Raw genomic sequence first — 21445 nt, 5'->3', positions numbered from 1 at the left:
TATCAAATTATAAGGTAATTAATTTAAACAAATGTTATAAATTTCAAACATTTTAATTAAAATGAGTTCCTACAACATAATCTAATACGTAGAAAATTAAAATCTTTACTGTCACTTTGTATTATCTCTACGATAGAATCAATCGTTTTTCAATTTTAAATTTTTACTCATAGATCGTATTGGGGCACTATTTTCGATAAATAATAAATTAAATTGATTAAAAAGTCAAATCTCTTGTATGTGTTAGTTTTTGTTGATTGTAAATGATTAAAATTTTATGTCAAATAATAATACATTGCATCAACTGTACTAAATAAAAATAAATCTAAAAAAGTTTAAAATGAAGGTTGGCGTTGACCGTTTGACGTTTCTTGATATTTTATATCCATTGTCATTATTGTCATTATCAATTGTTTTTTATGTGTACAAGAATACATATTTCTTCTGTCATATCTACGTTAAGTACATTGTGTTAGTTTTGGTAGAGCTTTTGTTACTTTCGTTCAAAATGCCACATCAGTTTTCGACCACAGAATATGCAGACATGATATTTGTTTATGGATTCTGTAATGGGAATGGTACAGCTGCTAGTAGAGAATATCGCAGGAGATTTCCTAATCGTCGAACTCCCAGTCATCCAACATTTGGGTCAGTTTTTAATTATTTGCGAGAAAATGGCACTTTTCCTAGTGGAACAACAGAGCGACATGTAGATGAAGCGCAGGAAGATGACATTATGGACGCCGTTACTATGAACCCTACAATAAGCACTAGACAAGTAAGTCGAGAACTCAATGTTACTCAATCAAAAGTAAGTAGAGTCTTACAAAAAAATAATCTATACCCATATCACATTCAAATGGTTCAGCGACTACATGCTGGAGATGAGATCGATAGGTTGGAATTTTGTAGATGGATTAACAATAATCGACCAACGCTATAGAGGACACTATTTACAGATGAAGCCCAATTTACCAGAGACGGGATAAATAATTCACGAAATTCACATGTGTGGGCAGAAGAAAATCCCCATGCTATTCGAGAACGTCGTTCTCAGTTTAAGGTTTTCGGTTAACGTGTGGATTGGTGTCATAAATAACCAATTAGTAGGTCCTCACTTTTTTGATGGTCCTTTAACAGGGCAGGTCTATTTGAACTTTCTACAAAATATTTTGCCGAATTTGCTTGCCAACGCGAACGTTGCTATCCGAGGGATGTATTTTCAGCATGATGGTCCTGAGGGACTCTACATATGGTAGAAGTATGTAAAGTTCCTCATGACTCACCCTGTATAAATTTTCACAAAGAATATAAAAAAACTGGACACTAAGTTAGACTTCTATTAGTCTAGAGAACAAGCTGGATTTAGATCGGGATACAGCACTAATAACCACTTACTAGTGATAAAGTACCTGATAGATAAGTTGCAGAATACAATAAACCATTGGCATTGGTATTCCTGTACTACGAGAAAGCATTCGACACCATAAGCCATCAGAAAATGTTAAAAGCATTGACAGAATGCCACATAGACCATCGCTACACTAACATAATCAAATATATCTACCAAAATGCCACAACTAGCGTAAGACTATCTGAACAATAAACTAATAAATTCTGAATACAGCGAGGAGTACGGTAAGGAGACAACGTCCAAAGCTATTCACGACGCTTTAAGAACATTCTTGTAAGAAGGCACATCTGAAATAGCATGGTAATAACATAATTAGCAGCTTACTAGGATGGCTGAGATCTACCTAGGTGATTGAGTAGTTTCTTTATGTTAAGGTAAAATACTCGAAAAATGTGTTATTTTAGTTAGTACTTATGAATTATTAATATATCATTTAATTTTAGTATTGTATTTTGTCCTATAAATGGATTCTGTTGGACAATAAACGCTATTATTATTATTATTATTATTATTATAATTGGAGAGAAGATCACTCATTTGAGATTTGCAGATGGCATCGTCCTTATAGCCGATCATATGAATGATGCAACAATAATGTTTGAAAAATTATATCACGCTTCCTTGGAGGTCGGACTTCCGCCGTTTCTTCTTATTTCTGCAATGACTTTTTGGGTTTCTTATTTCTACAATGGTTTACATATGATTGTAAAATGATATGGACAGAACTCATTAAAGCAATTTATAGGTGGAAAGCTTATTCGATTCGACTAAAAATTTTGGGATTTTTGTGGAAGTAGCGGATACTGTTATTTTTTTGACTTTCATACTGGCCAAAAAATCGCTAAAAATTATAGCGAATATTTGATCTTAGAATTAAAAGTAATACTTGATATGTTAGATTGCATTTCTAAACCTGCAAGCCGCTGAGTATTTTTTATTAATGTATTTACCAGCAGAGATTTATTATTTCGTTTACAAAAATATGAATAATGAGCAACATGAACCTTAATGGAAAATAGATTAAAAAAATACAGACACCAGATTGAAACTTGTGTCAGCGGTGAAGTCATATTTAATACTGTTTCGAAATCATTGGTTTATCAGAACATAGTCTATCTGATTCCATACTATTCAGTCTTAATATCTATTCCGACCATCCCAACATGAACTGTTTTATTGATAAGAATAATATGTGATATTTTTAAGTGATCTGATATAAAAAATGCTAGACGTGATAATATAGTCAATTTACCATAAATGTTTTGATTCGAATTATAATTTAAGCTAGAATCGTTGAAAGACTTTTAACCAGCTATCACCGAGTTCTCTGTTAACGATATTTTTTAAACGATGCACCGGTTTTCGAAGTCAATTACTACTGAATAAACAAATTAAAAAGTTCCTAACAACTGGTCTGTATGCATATGACATTCCTTAACGCACGCATGAACGTACCGCTAGGGGTAGCCTCTTTTTAGGATAATTATCCTTGGTCAGATATAAATAAGGAACTTAAAAAAAAATTGAAAAAAGAAAGCACAAAACTAAAGAAAATATTTAGACATCTAATAAGACCATACATAAACAAAACCAGACTGGGTTCCGCTCCACATACAGAACAAACGATTATCTACAGGTTATTAAATCGTTTGTTATATTCATGGACTTTGAAAAGGCGTTTGATACTATATCATCATCACGTAGCGCTACAACCCTGGGTGGGTCTTGACTGACTGTACAACTTTTTTCCAATTTGTTCGGTCTTCCATCAACCTAAGGTCAAATGGAATGTTCATTTTCCGGAGATCTGCTTGGATGTTATCTCTCCATCGCATTCTGAGGCGTCCGAGTGGTCTTTTGCCTGTGGGAATCTCCTACCATACCAGTTTTACAAGTCTCTCGTTATGCAGTCTGTGCACGTGGCCTGCCCATCTTAGTCGCTGTGATTTAATTTCTTGGACAATATCGGCGTCATTGTAGAGTGCTTTTAATTCGATATTGGTTCTGATCTTATACTGGTTTGTGGTGATGTCATTGTAAGTATTTTTCGTTCAAAGTGTCTCAGCTTTTCTTCGTTTGCTTCCACGTTTCGTATCCGTATGTTATTATAGGTCTGACGATGGATTTATAGATTTTGGTCTTTGAACTTCTTGTAAGATTTTTTAATTTTATGAGCTTATCCAGTGCGAATAGACAGCGGTTTGCAGATTGGATTCTGTCTTTTATTTCTTCGGTAACATTGTTGTCAGCTGTGATTACGCCCCCAGATACTTAAAACGTTGTACTCTTTCGAAATTGAAGGTGTTGACCGTCACATTTTGTCCTATTCTGTCTCTTCGTGTCGTTCTATTTATACACATATATTTCGTCTTTTCTTCATTAATCTTCAGCCCTACTTAACTTGTTGCTCCTTCCACCTTGTTGAAGATGTCTTTCGTGGATAAGATGGAGTCTCCAACGAATCTATGTCATCTGCATATGCGAGTAATAGCTTGGGACCTTGAACCGATAGCAATTCTGTTTTTATTTCGGCCGACCTCATGGCTTTCTCTAATACAAGGTTAAAAAGTAGTGGAGATAACGCATCACCCTGTTTGAGTCCACTGTTGATTTTAAAGCTGCCAGACAGTTTATTATTTACACGTACTTTAGATATTTCACCCTCCATACAGACTTTGGTCATCCGAATGAGTTTCTTTGGTATTGAGCCATGGCATTCCATACTTGGCTTCTTTCTACGCTATCATATGCCTGTCGAAAGTCTATGAAAAGATTGTGTATGGGTCTGTTATACTCCGATCCCTTTTCTAGAAGTTGTCTTAGCGTGAATAGCTGATCTATTGTTGATTTGTTTGTCCTAAAACCGCTTGATATTGGCCTAGGACATTTTCAGCATAAGGGATTAGTCTACTAAGAATGATGTTTGAGGGAGTTTTATATGCCGTGTTTAAGAGTGAAATTCCTCTATAATTCGCGCATTTTGTTTTGTCCCCTTTTTTGTGGATGGGCACTATTATGTTTTCCTTCCATCGTGCTGGTATCCTTTCTTTTAACCATATGTGCGTTATTAGCTGGTGTATTTGGCGATGTAGTGCGTCTCCCCCATATTTCAGAAGTTCTGCTGGTATCTCGTCCGTACCCGGCACTTTGTGTTTTTTTCAGCATTTGATACTAGATTATCGTAAAATGCTTCAAGCATTGGCTGACATGATTATTGCGAAAGAGTATCTACGAAACTGGTACAGCTTGTGTCCGACTTCAGAAGATACCAAAAAGTTCCGAATAGAACGTGGAATTAGACATGATGATATTATCTTCCCGAAATTGTTTACAGATGTACCCGAATATATGTTCAAGCGAATGGAACAAGAGGATAATATGGGAATTAATATAAATGGAGAGGATCTGAACCACCTAAGATTTGCCAATGACATCGTTATAATATCGGATAGAGTTGATAACGCCTCAAAAAAACTCACTAACCTTTCGATCTCTCAGCGTATTACCCGTAATTCTTCTCAGTACTTTCATCTTTGCAGTTTCCAGTAGCCTTTGCATTGTGGCTGTGTGGGGTCTTGTGTCTGAGGCATATGTGATTATTGGTCTTACATTGGCTTTATAAATTCTTAACTTCATTTCAGTGTTAATGTGTCTGTTTTGCCATATAGTGTTATTAAGGCATCCTGCCAGTCTATTTGCTTTTTGTACTTGGTCTCTTACTTCTTTGTCCAGGTCTCCATAGATGGACAGTGTAATTCCAAGGTATTTTATTTCCATTACTTTTTCAATACTGATGCCACCAATTTCTACTTTACATCTGGTTGGGTGTTTGCTGACTACTATTGTTTTAGTTTTCTGAGATGAGATTGTCATATTAAATTATTTAGTTAGTATGATTGTTGGAGGTTAAGTGCCATTTTTGTCTCTGACGACTGGACTATATAGCTCTTTTATTTATCAGAAATTCACATTCTAGAAAATATCAGAAAATGTTGTAAAAAGTGTTGTTCTGTTTATTGCAGACAATAGTTATTGTATGTTTAAACTTAAAAAAACAACATTTTTTGTAGTATTATGTGAAATTGGAAATATGTTGCTCAGGATAGAGACCGATGGAAGGAGTTGGGAGAGGCCTATGTCCAAACATGGACGACAGAAGGCTAAGAAGAAGAAGATGTGAAGTTTGAATATAATTTTGTCAAAATAATTAATTAAAATAGGTATTTGTTTCGTTTTTGGCGTACTATCTTAGGGTCATATCATTGATTTGATTTGACAAGTTTGAGGGCCCGGGTTTGTCTCTCAGCACCAACACCCAAAATTTTTCAACTTAACTAATTAAACTAAGCCACCACCCTTCTTCGTAGGGCACTTAAAATCGTCGGTCCTGGCTACGTAAGTGGTCGTTAAGTCATGATAGGGATGTTTACGCGCTCTGAAAACCCTAACACTAGACCTTATCCAGAAGGTAAGACGACCTTTTTTTCTTGTTCTTTTAGATTACCCGTGAAAATAGCCAGCAAGTGACTATGTAGCCCTGTAAAATAAGCTGCAACAAAATAGCCACACAAGGATGAGACAAAAATGGATATTTAAAAACAAAGTAGAATTCGATCTGGAGATTCCTGTATTACCAGCATTAAAGGAAAACCCACACATATTGTCGCCAGAAGTGACCAATCACGACGCAGATTGTCACTCTGGCCGGCCAATCACAAACAGTTTTATTAACTGCGTTGTCATTGGCTTCCTGGCGGAAGATCGTTACTAACTTGCAAACACAAAGTGTATAAAAAGTCAGCACATCTTCCGATCGGGATCTAGTCCTAGTCGTCTTACATCACTAGCCCCTGCTAGAGCTTGTTAGCCGAGTGTCTTTAATACGATTCTTCGTTTTATTGTTACTTGAGGGAACATTTCTTTGATCTAGTGCTAGTGCTTGAATGAAAACAAAACCGTGTCGTTAAAACATCATTACTCCTCACTCGGTGACCGAGATGCGGTAAAACTTCTCCGCCAAAAACCCTTCACTAGAAATAGTAAAAGTCCTTACGGGAGTTAAATTATTTCTCAAGAGGTGGCGGTGCGGAGTGAAGAGTCATCGAAGAATCAACACTCTACCGACGTTCCTGTGCCTCTTTAGGAGTGTGAACGTGGCCACACGTCGAGGCGTGAAGTGCCGGCATCTCTGTGAGACTTAAGGCATCCACTGTGCCCAGAATACTAAACAAATATTCATATGTAAGACAAATTCACGTAAGAAATAAACCTCGAACTGTTAAGGTACTCTGGTTGCCGGTGGCACCTTGCTGACTACAGAGCCCCCGGCGAACTTCTCGCTAAATGGAAACCTAGATCACATAACCTTCATGAGCACGAGGATGGAGTCGAAAAACCTTCGCTTCTCCTCCAGAGCAGCGGTGGGAAGTCATCCAGAATCTCCAAATACATCGGAGAATGGTCCGACCGTACGATAATGCATGCCGAGAGTCACTAATACTTCTAGGTATATTGTAAATTAAGAGAAATGGAAACAACGAAATGTAAAGTGTGGACTGTGAAGAACATTTTAAGCAACAGAAATAGACTTCTGGATACGATGCACGGAAATATCTATAAGCGAGAGAATAATAACATATATACATAGTAATAGTACCTAATAAATAAAACAAAATCGTGGGAGTTTAGCACACAATAATCCAGGACATTGCAACAAAATAATTAAGCTGGTACGACCATGAAAGGACAATGCCAAAAGCAGAACACCAATTTACTGGAGCTCTGGAATGACAAACAAGAGAAATGCAAAGACCAAGAAGGCCAAAAAATAACAATAGAGAGGAAATAGAGAGTGACATGAAGAAAATGTAACTAGAGGCCATTCTGTGGAATGACAGAACGAGATGGAAGTTTTAAATCAAAAGTTGATCATCATCATCATTGTCTTCGTCTTAATTCCTGTACAGGATGGCCTTTCCTAATTACTTTATTATATATCTTAGGTAATACCAATATCAATCCCCATTACCGACATTTCCTGCCTAAGCATCTCTCCCAGATCTTAGCAAATAGAACATGCTCGAATTATCTTAACTTATGCTCGTATTTTGCAGTTTTTTAATTAAACATTTTTATTCTGACAACGGTCTTCGATTTAGAAACGGAAATTAAAAAGAATTTATTTTATAATTATAGCTTATCTCCAACAGTATATTTGATATGATAAAATTCTCCTCATTGGTCACTGAATAGATTTTTCGAATTCTTAATAAACTTCTTTTTTCTACGCCAATGATCCCATGTTAGTAGAACATAAAAGCACTAATGTGTGAAAACAAACTACTGAACAGTATTCTTTTATTTAAGATATAGCGACTTGAATTACCTACAACCATACAGATATTAACTTCCCAGTGTTAAATGGTCTCTTCTTTTATTTGTTGTTTACCTCCGACGAACGTTGTTTTGAAGAGAAATGGAAAAATTGACTGTATTGGCACGTTTATTATATGGGGTCTTCCAATAGGGATTTCTAAACTTTGACAGATAGTAGAGGCCATATTGTTGCAGTCATTTATTCAGTCGTTTTTTTTTTCTAAATCACTGTGATTGGATAAAACATACGACAAATGATAAAATTGTTTTATTAAAGTCTTCAATTCTTCTCTTAAGATTTCGTTTTCTATCTATTAGGTCTTTGACTCTTTTTGGGCGAACGGGCGAATTATAGCGGAAATGAGTCCGCTAGATGCAAAACTTTGTATTTACTGTATAAGTCAAACTGAGTTATTTGCAAAAAATTGATAAATTTTGCAAAAAACCTTAGACATAATAAATGGCACTTTTTTGTGATAGATAAATGCTTTATTAGGTAAAATATAATGATTTTTTTCTTAGAAAAGTTATTGGGTTTGCTAGAAAAGGAAGAAAAATTTGAAAATACCGAGTTTTGCAAGTGAACTATGTAAATACAGATTTATGCGACTAACATTTGCAAATACACGATAATAGTCAACCATTAACGATATTAGTGGTTGTTATATTAGTCTGTTTTCTAAACCTAGTGTGTTAGGAATAAGGAAGAAAGCATCTGGAAGTCAACTTTTAGTGAAGTTTATTTTTATCCAAAGTACAAAAGGTATTACAAATTATAATATGTATATATTTATATTAATTCCTAAACTCTAAGTTCCTCTGGGTCCTCATCATCAATATGATCATTTTCTGCAGCACTCTCGTTATTATTTGCTTATACGCTAGTATCTATAATTTTATAAAATTTGAGATCTGGCTGGTCTCTCCAATTTTCACCAAAATGGTTTCTAAGGAGAGTGCCTATGGACGATTTATCTCCTTTCAATGAACATCCAATCTGTTGTAACTTTGGTTTCAATAAAGAAATCTTTTTCCCTTTTCGTATTATAGACTTGCTGAACCCTATGTCAGAACGATAAAATATTTCCCCCCTTACCGTAGCCATATAATTTTTGTCCTTCGAAAATATAAATCGTTTCGTTGCATTACATTTAAAATACCACTGGGAAGGTTTTTTAACAACAACGTCACTCGTCTTTCTCCAGTCTGATATCTGCCAGTCTTTACCAAGTCTCAGCACCTTCTTCTTTTTTATCTCCCTTTCTATCATACCGAAAATCCTATCTGGTGGCAAAAAGGAATGACCAACAACAGGAAACGTAAACTCCACTTCCTTGATGTGACCAGGTGCTTCATAAACCAACCAGTAGATTATCATAGACATCATGTGCTATTTTTGTTCTGTCCACCACATCCATCTGCAAATAGGTGAACTTTTTCGATTTGATTTTTAAAGTTGAATTTTATGAGATTATCATGTACAGCAGAGGCAACAGCATTTGAATCTTTTGGATGTTCAAACTCCAGCCACACATATGACGTCACATTTGCAGAAGAAAGATGGGATTTCGAATTTCCAGCCACGATGGTGAAATTATAAAAATTTATTTGCTGTGAGAAATAAGCCGCCTGGTCGGGAAGCTTTGGCAAAGAAAGATTTTTTTGACAATCAAAAGAAAATATTTGTATGTTATGATTTGATTCATTTTTTAACAAAGAACAAAAGGCTTTGGCTCTTAACGTATGAACTCTCTGCTCTGTTATAACCTTTAACTTTTCTTCTTCTGAATTTTCTTTTCTCAAAATTTCCTTCGCTCTGAGACACGCAGAACAAGCATCTACTAAGGGAGTGCCGAATGATATGTTGTAGTGTTCATTAACGTATGTTCGGAAATATGATAACTTTACGGAATGATGTGGATGACGTTGACAATACATTCTGTAAAGCTTTGTAAAATTCAGATCACATGATAAATACAATCTAGTCGATCGTCCTCTATTATAATGACTCTCTGCACCGTTCAAACGCCCCATAAATGTTTGGATAGATAATTTTATTGGATCAAATCTACCTTTTGTTGTATCTCCCCCTCTTCTCTCTTTTGGTATTTCACCCCGGATAACAAACGTTCTTACAACACGCTCTATTCTTTCAGAACTTAAATGAGTTATTCCAAGAAATGCTGTCTTGCATACTCTTAAAAGTCCACCCTCTACTGTAGGAACAAAATATTTAATTGAAATTCCATGTAGGTTTGTACCTGATCTCTTGGGCTTTTGACCTTCACAAAATTTCAGCAAAAAAATATCTTGTTTTATTTTATCAGTTGTTGATTACAGATCATTACGGAAACGCTGAATGTCTCGCATCTTTAAATCTATACAACAATACACTTTCTTTGTATGATTACATGTGAGAAAACCACGTAAATCCTTAGGTTTATGCCTAAAAATATTGACAATAAGTCCCAAACCTATCTAGTTAATTGTAGACACCTCTTACCTCTTAAGTTTCATTACATTTCGTTTCCATTTTTCTGTTTGTACAACTCGTTTTCTCCCTTTTCCTTTTTCACAAGGTCTAATATGCACATGAAGATCCATAATGTTAATTATTTGCAATAAACTTGGTGTTTTTAGTACTCAAATAACAAACAGTGAAACCGGTAATGGCGAATGATGGAGTAATTGACATGTGCACGTGAGACGTGTCATGTGACTCAAACAATGTAAGCGATTGGCCAATTGCAATTACACAGTTATGCAACTGGCATAGGCTGACAAATACAGAGTTTTGCGTCTGATTCAAGATTTCTAATGCCTTTTTCTTAGTAAATACCTTACTTTGCTGCTGAATTTCTACATCAGCAGATAGCTATAACATGTGACAAATAACTGTCAGCTAAAACTCAATTTTTACAATTTTTGCAAATACAGAGTTTTGCATCTAGCGGACTCAAATGCAAGGTACACGAAGGAGCTTATTTCCGATCTGAGGCCGTGGTTTCAATGTAAGTTCGGGAAACTAGACTACTTCCTGACGCAATTTCTGACCAAACAAGGCAGCTTTGACACCTTCACAAATAGAATATGCAAATCTGCCTCGGCAGACTGTACTGTTTATGGGGTACCGGACGCTCCCGCCCACATTTTTATTTGCCGGAGATGGGCAAATGACAGTGGAGACTTCGAGAGGAGAATGGGTTTCAGGCTGGGTGAAACAAACGTTGTAAACATTATGATGAGAGGAGCGAAAGAATGAAGAGAAGTACACTTTTTGATATCTTGAGTGATGAAGAAGAAGGAGGAAGAGGACAGATGAGGAAATTGAACCAGGGATCTGAAATCTTGTTTCTTGTTTCTCGAGAGCCAAGAACCGATAAGTACCAAAATTAGTTAATGAGAAGGGGAGAGGTTAATGTGAATAAGGGGTTAATTTCGAAAAGCTGTAAATATTGGTTTCTTGAATTGAAGTAACAAAATTCGTTTTTGCAGGACTTTATATATTTTCATTATTGCAAAGCAAACTTATACAGCAGCTATGCATAATATTCTAATATTTCTATATTTATGAAGTTATCTATAACTTTTTTTATTTAATGACCTTCCCGTATTGATTTGTACTACTAAATCAAATTTTTTGCTCAACAATTCGAAAATATCACCGAACCAAAATAAAAATTATCATAAGACAATCAGCAACCGGTTATATTTAAATAATTATCAACATTTATGATAAATGTAACTACAAAATTCATATTTGTGCAAAAATTTTTATAAATGCAGGATGGACCTCATTAGTAGTAGATTTTGTGAACATCTGCTTGTGCTTATGTCATAATTTTTGCGTAGTAGCCGTAGTTTATGACCAACCTGTCCGCATTGACCATTAATAAGTCAAATTTATGAAAATAATAAATATCTTAGCCTCGCATTAGGTTGTGAACATCTGGGATTTTTAATTTCGAGAATAATAGCCTGGTGACTAATGTCCTACGTTGATTTCTTAAGGGCAAGATAAATTGGCGTGAGCAGCAATTTCTGGGAAGGGGTTATGATCTCCTTTTTCTTTTTCATTTGAGGGTATGGGAGGTACCACACATTCCTTTCGGGTCATACTCCTAATTTAGCATTTGTTAAGTTAATCTATTTTGATCCATTCTGTTTATATATTATGTCGATTTTATTCTGATAAAACAAATGAATAGAGCAGAAAATGCTTTCACATACTTCTTCTTCTCATTGCGCCGTCTCCTTTCGAAGGTTGGCGATCCAAATGGCAATTGTAGTTCTGGAAACTGCTGCGCGAAAGATCTCTGCGGATGAGCGGTCGAACCATCTCCTCAGGTCTTTCAGCCACGAGTTCTGGCGTCTTCCTACTGATCTTTTGCCCTGTACTTTTCCTTCCAGTATAACTTGAAGTAATTCATGTAATTCATATCTTTCGCCTCTCAGCACATGACCCAAGTATTGCATTTTCCTCTCTTTGATTATTCTTAGTAATTCTTTTTGTTTACACATGCGACGAAGTACCTCAACATTAGTAACTCTTTGTACCCATGGAATCCTCAACATTCGTCTGTATATATACATCTCAAAGGCATCTATTCTTTTTTCTACTTCGGAGTCCATTGTCCAACTTTCACAGCCATACAGTAAGACAGAACAAACGTAACATCTGATCATTCGGATTCTAAGCTTTAGACTAAGGTCTGATCTTGTAAAAAATGTTTTAATGCTCATGAATGTTTTCCTTGCTTGTTCGATTCTTGACAGGATTTCTTTTTTTGGATTACACTGACTATTGATATTTGTTCCCAAATATTTTATGGAATTTACCTGTTCTAATATTTGACCCTTGGCATACACCTGTACGTTTATTGGTGTCTTTGAAAATACTAAAGTTTTAGTTTTGGAAACGTTTAGATGTAAACCGAACATTTCGCTGTGGTGAACTACCGCATTTATTATATCACATACTTAAAAGACATTAAATAATAACACAATATATGCAACACTATGAAAATCTTTTTCTTTCTCTTTATAAGTAATTCTGCTTGTTCATTGGCTATGGAAGGAAGTCACTCCATCTTTTGCGCGGTCGTTCAATATTTCTTCTGCCAATTGGTGACTTATATCTTGCTATTTTGACGACAAAGGTCTTCTCCATTCTGCTTAAGTGGTTATTCCATTCTGTTTTTCTATTTTGTGTCCATTCATTTATACACTGTACGTTACATTTTCTACTAATGTCTTCACTTCTGTTTCGATCTCTCAGCGTATTTCCTGTGATTCCTCAAAGTACTCTCATATCTGCTAGTTTCCAGTACCCTTTGCGTTGTGGCTGTGTTAGGTCTTGTTTCTAAGGCATATGTCATTATTGGTCTTACACTGGCTTAATAAATTCTTGACTTCATCTCAGTGTTAATGTGTCTCTTTCGCCATCTAGTGTTATTATATAGACTGTAATTTCCAGGTATTTAATTTCCATTACTTGTTCAATACTGATGCCATCAATTTCTATTTTACATCTGGTTGGTTTTTTGCTGACTACTATTGTTTTATGTTTCTGAGATGAGATTATCATATTAAATTCTTTTGCTCTTATGTTAAATCTGTGGACCAGTCCTTGAAGACTATCTTCATCTTGGGCTATCAATATTGAGCATGGGGCTCATTGAATCCCCTTGTCTTATTCCGCTGCCTATTTCTATAGGTTCTGTAAGTAGTCGATCTATTCTGACTTCCATTTTGTTGTTTTGGTAGATGTTTTTGATAGTTTTTATAATATTTAGAGGAACTTCTCTATTAGACAGAAAATGGATTACATCTTTGAGTCTTATTCTGTCAAACGCTTTCTTTAGAATGAAGAAATCCTGGTCTATAATACCAATATAGTGAAACTATCTACTTACTATAAAAATCTGGTCTATTCGATAATGAGACTCTTTAAGGTTGTCTACAATAAAGCTTGTGCTAAATATATGAACCAACATCACCCTCTTAAAATAGCTTCAACTGATATAGCAAATTTGGTTAGGGTAGCTTTCATGGCTATTTGCAGGATGAAAAGAGTTGAAGTGAAAAAAGTGAAATTTTGACTGGAACCACATACAAAAATATATTAGAGAAATCTCCAGACAAGATTTAAAAGTTAATTAAACCTAGAAAGACATATTGTATTTATGTATTTTAAAAAGCCTATGACTGAGTCCATAGACTCTCTCTCTAGTCATTTTATCATTACTGAAGGTCGTAATTTTCTACCGTACGAGCAAATCTCTTTCCAATGATTTGCTGGGTGGCTTTCATGGATTTAGAGAAATTCCCGAAATTCTCTCAATATTATCATCACTTCATCTGTTTTGTGCTCTGTATATGACATCCTAAGCATTCTCCCCTAGCAACACATCTTGAAGAGGTCAATTCTCTTCCTACCATCCGATTTTATGGTTAATGTTTCGGATCCGTAACTTCTTCTTCTTCTTCTTCTTCCTTTTTGTATGCAGGTTTTAAAGCCTGTTTCTTCTTTAATATTAGCCTTCTAAATTGTTTAAATTTTCGCACCATCTTTTTCTTGGTCTGCCAATACATCTTCGTCCATTTGGTGACTTATCTCGTGCTATTCATACTATCCTATCCTTTGCCATTCTACTAATGTGTTCGTTCCACTCCTGTTTCCGTATTGTCACCCATTTATTTATGTCTTCTTTATTGCATGCTCTTCTTATGTTTTCGCTTCTCTTCCTATCCAACAGACTCTTCCCTGATATTTGTTTAAGTATTTTTATCTCTGTTTTAGATGTGTCAGGTCTTGTCTCCGTCATATATGTTAATATAGGTCCAATTGCTGCTTTATAGATTCTTGTTTTTATGTCTTGTCTTAGGTGCTTGTTCTTCCAGATTCTGTCAGTAAGAGATCCCGCCGCTTTATTTGCTTTTAAACTTTGTTGTCGTACTTCTTTTTCAACATCTCCGTAACTAGTTATATCTATATCCAGATATTTAAACCTTGCTTCCTGCTTTATTATTTTCCCATCAAATTCTAGAGTATTTGATATTTTGTACTTCATGTAGGCCTCTCGTTTCTCTTTAAATTTCTCTTTTATTTCTTTTTTGAACCATGGTGTATTATTATTGTTTCTTTTGTTCAGTATGACTTTGCGTTTTCCTAGAACACCTGTTGCTGCTTCTTCAGTGTTGTTTTTAATTTTCTCCCAGCTCTCGTTTATATCTTCGATGTCGTCTTTTTGTTTCAGATGTACCTTCTGTGTTACCAGATAGATCTGTTACTGAATATAGGAAAAATAACAGTGCCAATTTTATTTTATTGTTCTTTAACAAAAACGATCTTTCCCTAGTTTTGACTCATGGCATTTTTGACCATTTTTATTCTCCTTCACAAGAGCCAGCAATACTAATGGTGGATCCTAGATAATTAAACTCATTAACTTAAGACTTTCGGTTGTTTGCAGTGAGTTTGAGTAATCAACTATCATAATTTTTGATTTTTGTTTATTAATCTTAAGACCACATCTATTGCTTTCGGTTTCCACTAGCTGTAAGAGGTTTAACATTTCTTCTGTGGATGCAGTACTTAGACTTGTATTGCCTGCATATTTAAGGTTGGAGATTGCTGCGATCGCTGCGAAGTTTTTGCCTGCGATAGAGATACCGATAGAGATACCACCATTCCATGTGTCAAGTGCTTTTATATACTCTCATTATATACTCTACACAGAAGTTAAAGAGGCTTCCAAAGATGAAGAGAAAAAGTGTTATGGATTTGACCATGGACTTATGGTTTTGAATTCTCATTCTGGTTTCATTATTCTCGTATAGACTCTTCAGCAGAGTTTACAGATGACAAAACTTTCGAGTTTACACAGTCAAATGTCTTCTGATAATCCGTTATAACTTGTTAAAAGTTACGGAAAAAAAGAGATACCCAATACATAAACAATCACAAATAAAAACAATAATTTTCTTAAAAAAATGTTTCTAAGATTTCTCTGAAGAGTGAAAGGCATTACAAAATTGTATTAATATACAAAGAAATGAAGATAGTATGAGAATAACTAAATATCTGCTTGATCAATAAAAAATGAAAAGATCACAGGGCAGAATGAGTATTTAAAATATAATTTAATAGTTTTGTATCAAAGTTATTTATGTTCAAAAGTCATTTAGACTGTTATAAATCTACTAGATATAAATACACTGTACGTATGTGTTTTAGGAAACAATCTAACTGCCAAGAATAGCTGCCATATTTCAGAAACCATTTAATGCTCGTTTTCGAGGTAGCATACCCACAAACAGTGACCCTTAAGCTTTTAAGCTGTCAAATTTAAAATCATAATCAACAAATTAAGCAATGGATGGTGATGTAGGTATATCGTATTTCGGCGCGGCTATCTTCGAATATGTAATTTAAGCTTAAAAAGCCTTATCGTACTAAATCATCTTCATTAATTTGAATACAAAATCGATAATCGGTAAATCAACAACAACCGAGAAGAAATGGTAATGATCGGCGGGATGTATAGTGCGTACCATGAGATTTTGGGTGCTTTAATTTTTGGTGGATTCGCTTACATCGCTAATATGACACATCTACGGATCGGGGCAAAACCGTATTTTTGTCATTTCTCATTCTGGATTTTTAATTTATTTTCATTTTTAATAACAAGAACTTAAGGGGTCCCTGTGATTTTTATTAAAATGTGACTCTCTGTAGTTTATTAATGTGACTCTCTCGTAGTACCACATCAGATCTTATTTTGCAGTCATTATACGGTAATCTACTTTTCGTTGTGCCCTCATTTTTATATAATTTTTTTGATAGTGCGTGATCATAACTCTAAAAAGAAAGGTAAGTTCAAAATATTTTATTGTTTTTTTACTGATATTTGACCTATAACTCTATAAGTCATCTATCGCTGAATGGTCGAGGGATATTTCTCCCAGATGTTGAAGTTAAATATTCCATAAAGACAAAAATCTGATTCGCGTTTGTTATTATTTATTTTCCTACTTATTTTCCTCAGTTTTTTGTGTATGTATTTAAAAATTTGTAATTTGTGCTCCAATTATCAGTATTAAAATACTATGGGCATTGTTCATATCTTTTATTATTAACATATTCTTGCAATTCTTAATACATGCTTGACTTTCGGCAATTCGGACTTGTTTGTGCTGCTTCGGTGATTCTAATACTACATTTCAAATACTATCTCATATAATAATGTTACTTATAATAATTCCTCTTAAATAATGCTACACAAAAACTAAAAAAGGAGATACAGAAAATAAAAAATTCAGTTGACCAGAACACAGATTATTTGTTATAGAAGGCAACAAAAATAATGAAGAAACCAATTATTCATTCTCCTTTCATCAATTTGAAAACGACAACTGGACGGGTAGAAGTAATGAGCAGAAAGCAGAACAATTTGCAGATTATTTAGAAAGCACGTCATAACCCAACGACAATAATGGTGAAGAACTGAGATCGGAAGAACCATTCCAAACCGAAGAAAGAATAACGTTGACATCATTTAGAGTATCAACAGAGATAAAAGAGAATATAAATCCTAAAAAAGATAATGATCTCATAACAGGAGAACTATTAAAAAATCTACCAAGAAAAGCCATAGTTAAGCTGACACACCTTGTAAATGCTGTTTTTAGATTGAGATGTGTTCCCAGACTCTGGAAAGTAGCCGAAGTCATTATGATTGCCAAACCAGGTAAACCTCCTAATGAAGTGACATCCTATCGATCAAGAATACAACTTCCGGTGATGTCAAAACTATTTGAAAAACTTTTATTGAAAAGATTAAAACCAATAAAAGAAAGAAAAAATCTGATACCAAATCATCAATTTGGTTTCAGAAATGAACATTTTACTATAGATCAAGTTCACAGAATAACGAATATAATAGAAAAAAGAAAGTTTGCCCTACAATCTTCTTGGACGTAGCACAGGCGTTTGATAAAGTCTGGCATGAGGGTTTAAACTATAAACCAAGAACGTTCATGCCTAAACAGTATTCAGAAATAGAATCTCATACATTGTGAATAGATATTTCAGAGTAAAACAAGAAGAAGTGTATACCGATTTAAGGGAGATCAAAACTGGAGTGCCACAAGGGAAAGTATTAGGTCCGGTCCTGCACCTATTGTATACGTGTGACATTTCAGAGCTAGAACAAAACACTATTGCCACCTTCGCGGATAATACAGCCATACTAGCGATAGGAGACACTAATGAAGAAGCGACTGTCAGTAAATTCAATAAATACCTGGACTAGAAAATGGCGAATAAAATTAAATGAGAATAAATCTACAGAGATTAACTTTACAAATAAAAAAATAGAAAATTTCCCAGTTAGAATAAATGATACCCAAGTTCCTTATACAACATAATGAACTTGGGTATCATTATTTCCTGCATTGAAAAGTCCATATCAAAAAGAAAAGAGGGGAGCTTGATATTAGATATAAGAAATTGTATTGGCTGATTGGAAAAAATTTAACATTATCCATTCATAATAAATTATCCATTTACAAGCAAGTACTGAGACCAGTATGGGTATATGGGTTCCAACTCTGGGGCTGTACCAAAGCTAGTAATCTACATATTATCCAGAGATTTCAAAACAAAGTACTGATGAACATTGTTGATGCTCCTTGGTATATCCGTTTTAAAATGTAACGCACGTATTATAATAAATGTAGATAAATTATATAATTATTAAGTGTAAAATAAATTAGTACAAATAAAGACTTTAAATAAACTTTTAAGTGTTATAAGTGTAGAACCTTGAATAATAAATAAAAACAATAAATTAGAATTATAATAATACTACAATAGTCATGTGAATATCGAGGCAATCCAGCTTTTTGACAATATTGAACTAAAGGGAAGACTTATAAGGACAAAACCATTTGAGTTAGTGTAAATGTGTAATAGTTTAGTGTAAAAAGCAGAGTATAGTGCTGTGATGTTATTGCATGTTAGTTATAGTGTATTAGTTGATAGATAAAGACTAAGCCATAGGGTAAGCCCTTAGATTTAAGTATTTGCTGTTTATTAAGTTAGGTCAGAAAACAACTGATAATTGGTCATTAGTGACCAGATAGCAGTATACAAATACCGTACAGGTGAAAAATAATAATTTCTCTCAACTAACAGAAAGACAGAGTCTCTGCATATGTCACTCTGATGAGACCTAATAAGGTTGAAATACGTATAAGCGGATAGCAGATGCCCTGCATTAAAATTAAATCTAAAACCGTCTTTCTACTTTATTTTTTTACTCAGTCGAGTACTAGAAACTAATTCACTAAGAATTTTTGCCGTGATGAACGACCCGTGGAGTGCAAATTATAGATTACCTTGTCGACTAATGCATCGATCTGTCTGCTTTGCAATTTGTAGAAAGCGCAGTGGTAAAAATTTGAATTTAGTTTCGTCAAGTAGGAAATCTTAGTATTTCTTCTTTCTTAGTTTTCATCTCAAATAGTTCAAATGTTTGCTGATTTTCGTGGTTCAGTGTATTATCCTAATGAAGACCTACAGCCCTACCTGTCTAACTACAATCCTGCTGTCAACTTAAACTATTTTGGTATTGATTTATTGGATGTGTACAACCGTTTGGAAAGCATGAATGATACATTGAAACATAGTACAGATGGTATTCCAAGAGATTTCTTATATAATAGTAGATTCGTTATGTCGCCAATTCTACTAAAGATCTTTAATTTATCTCAGGATTTTTCCCAGAAGCTTGGAAGATTAGTTATATTACTTCTATCTTTTAGAATGGAATATATTTATAATATTTATCGGGACATTCTTGACAATGATAAATAGTATATTTACGTATCTTACTTATATAGCATGTCCGACATTTTTTCTAATAGTTTTACCATTTTCATTACGTTAGTCAATTTTTAAAGGTGTGTGGCTTACATCCGAAGGAGCTGCTGCTTCTTGATATTTTTCTGGTAACAACTTTTCAAGTATTGATAATCGAAACTTATAAACCGACATTTTCTTGTTATTTCCATGGTGTTTATTATACAATCTATGAGCACTTTGCAAATACATATATCTGAAACGGATGTCTGCCAATTTTTTTGTACCAACCTAAAGTTTTGCGTGACGGCGGATAATAAGAAGACATTTAGTCTTAAAGATTTACTATGCTCATATATTTATTATATTTATTGGCAGTGATTTAATTTTCTCAACCCCTCGTCTATTTCTTACAGTTACGGAAAAGGTAACCACGTGAGTTACTGATCCGAGATGCCATCTATGAATAGTTTTGGCAACGCTATCTATAAATAGAAGTAACCTTAAACGAAATGTGAACAAAGTTTTCTTTATCTCCTGAAACTGTGTTATCTTTAAATATTGGATAGATCACAATATTTATAGGCCGTTTAAGTGCATCATACACATTTTACAAAGAAATCGGAGGGCATGCATGTTCGCTTTACGCAGCTAAAGGGATTCTGTTTAGCGAACGTTAGAAAACATATTGGCAATAATACCTTTGTTTACGGCGGCTCTGAATAAATTAGCGGTGGTCTCTTGATACTATTCTCGAAGATTTCGGAGACAGGATATCTTATAGACTAGATTGTAATAATGGCAACATCAGATTGATGTCAAATAAAAAAAATGATAAGGTGGTAAACATAATGCCGTTATTCCTTTTGTTTTTGCCATTTCGTCAAAGACATATTTTTAGGGTACGATTTATGTTGACTTGCAATTCGAAATAATTCCGTTTTAAGCATAGTTTGACCACACGGTATTGTTTTGCGTTGGAGTCAGTAAATTAAACAAGATTATAAAAAAAACAAATAAGTAAAATAAGGCCTTCGTCTACTGTTCCGTTTGTTGTAAATAATTGTAATAAAGTGAAAGATTGTAGAAACAATTCATCTATACTACGAGCAAAAGTGTCATTATTGTTTTTGAATAGTTACCGTTTCTATAAAGTAGCTTTTTTTCTTTAAAATCTAAATCTTTAAACAACTTTTTTGTTCTCAAATTTTTATTTTTTAATTTATAGTACATTTTAGCGCAACTTTTCGATTTCTCGTGGGCCACACTTTGAATAGCGTCTGCAAAACCGTCTAACATACCAACAGCATCAGCACCGGAGTCCATATTGGGAGTCGATCATCTTTAAAAGAAACAACACCTGTTCCCCTATTCTTATGTGGTATGCTTCTCCGATATTCTTCCTTTCTGGCAATCTTGATTTTCGAACGGCAACACCTGGTCAAAGAAAGAATATCAGACTTTATAGAGACGTCGCCTTTCTTGGATTCTGTGGTTATGGTTAGTGGATTAATAAAAGCAAATAAACGCCTTATAAAAGATAGTAGAAAAAGGTTCGGTTGTGATGAGGATTGTTTTATTTAGAAATGTAGACTGTGGAACGCAAAAGATATTTTAATGAGTTGTATGTAGCTTTAAGTAATTGGCTCTGTTATTTTTGTTAAATTACGAGAGCTTTACGTATGACATCAAGGTATTATAGCGCAATAGATGATTTTGTATTAACTTCGCTTCAATTTTATCTTGTAATCCTATATACACATCGGTTTAGAACGTCTTTCGACGTTGTC

This window comes from Diabrotica undecimpunctata, chromosome 2 (genome assembly GCF_040954645.1).
Source record: "Diabrotica undecimpunctata isolate CICGRU chromosome 2, icDiaUnde3, whole genome shotgun sequence".
Lineage (NCBI taxonomy): Eukaryota > Metazoa > Arthropoda > Insecta > Coleoptera > Chrysomelidae > Diabrotica > Diabrotica undecimpunctata.
Note: the sequence above shows the minus strand (reverse complement) of the source record.